This window comes from Aplysia californica, unplaced genomic scaffold (assembly GCF_000002075.1).
Source record: "Aplysia californica isolate F4 #8 unplaced genomic scaffold, AplCal3.0 scaffold00144, whole genome shotgun sequence".
NCBI classification, from domain to species: Eukaryota; Metazoa; Mollusca; class Gastropoda; order Aplysiida; family Aplysiidae; genus Aplysia; species Aplysia californica.
Window position 1 is genome coordinate 177,722 of NW_004797414.1, and position 1,552 is coordinate 179,273.

At 39.2% G+C, this 1,552-nt stretch overlaps 1 protein-coding gene across 1 annotated transcript in view; it reads right to left on the minus strand.

The window, feature by feature from the left end:
• The window catches only part of LOC101848348, a gene marked incomplete at its 5' end in the record, with an annotated part of 86,597 nt that overhangs the window by 81,289 nt on the left and 3,756 nt on the right, over nt 1–1,552 (minus strand).

Consider the following 1,552-nt stretch of genomic DNA (forward strand, 5'->3'; position numbering starts at 1 on the left):
TGGGGGGGGGGGGGTTGTTTGTTTGTTTAGCTTATTTTATTTCGTTTTTGCGTTGTTTCTTTTGCTTTTTTATTAATTCTTATTTTTGACAGAGTATATTATTTTGTATAGGTGGCCCAAAGAATCGACCCAGAAACATACCACGGTGTTATCTAAAATTTCCATCGGTGTATCTGAGTTTCATTATTAATTGTCTGGAGAGAAAATGGTTAACACATGAGGCATACAATTTAAATAGCCAGCACTTTGCTTCTACCTTCCTTCCCTGAGTTTATTTGGCAACGTCAATCTATCCAAGTAAAAGCTAACCACACCAGAGCACCCACTAGCAACCCATGAACATCTCCCACTGTAACTTCGGATTTTCAAAATATCCAGACACGAGAGACACGTACAGAAGAAAAGCAAAGATTCATTCAAGTTCATCCACAGGAGACACATTTTTCACATTCATATTTCAATTTCTTTGCAAATTCATAATAATAAACTCGGAAAAGGAGGAGGAATGCCAATGGCGAGGAGAAAAAAATGATGGGGAGGATTCGACACATTCGAGATCATCACCAGGTCACGAGAGCGTGCTCCACAACTTCAGATGTGTCACGACGCGGTGGAATCAGCCGCTCCTCAATTTTTGGATGATTTATAAGTTATTGGTATCATCTTAAAGCTGTCTTGCTTTCGACGAAAAAACATACCCATCTATCTTGGATAGAAGTTGAGATAATAATATGTTGGATTGAAGGAGGTGGGGTCGCCTGGATTCAGAGGTAAAATTGGCGAAAAAATGTCTGCCAAAGATTGGTGATCTCGATGGCTTGAGAGTCATTGGAAGGTGAACATGATACTTATTTCATCATTAATCAACATTTTTCAATCAAAATCCACACACTAATGTGTCTATAAATTATAAAAAGGGCTGAGCTAATATATCATTTTGAAAACAATTTTTAATGCTGATTTTTTCAATTTCAGTATTTTGACCAGCGCCTGATTTCACCATGATACCTCATAAATACTGTCATGCCAATGCTTCTCTATAGAGCAAATATCTTAAATGTGCTGGCTCAGAAAATTAGCAGTGAAGTGAAACAAAAACTCCGCCCAGCTAAACGTGTCTGTTGAGGCACAGAGTTTGACATGTGAAGCAAGCTCTGTGACAGAAAAAAAAGTGGGACATGGTTATAATGCATCATGAACGAAAACAAAAAAAAGAACGTAAGGGTCACACAACTGGAACACAGAGAGAGAGAGAGAGAGAGAGAGAGAGGGAGAGAGAGAAACAGAGAGAGAGAGGAGGGGGAAGAGAGAGGAGGGGGAAGAGAGAGGGGGGAGTGAGGTAGAAAGAGAGAGAAAGGCAGCTTCTTTTTTTTTTTTAATTCACAAAAAAAGGGAAAAAAAGCAACAAGATTTAAATCCAGCCCTTCCCCTTTATAATCACATGTAATCATGCCGATTCAAATGATCAAAATCTTCAACACCTTTGATTCAGCGAATGTATTTATTAGTGTGTGCGCGATGGGTGTGTGTGTATGCATGTGTGTGCGTGGGG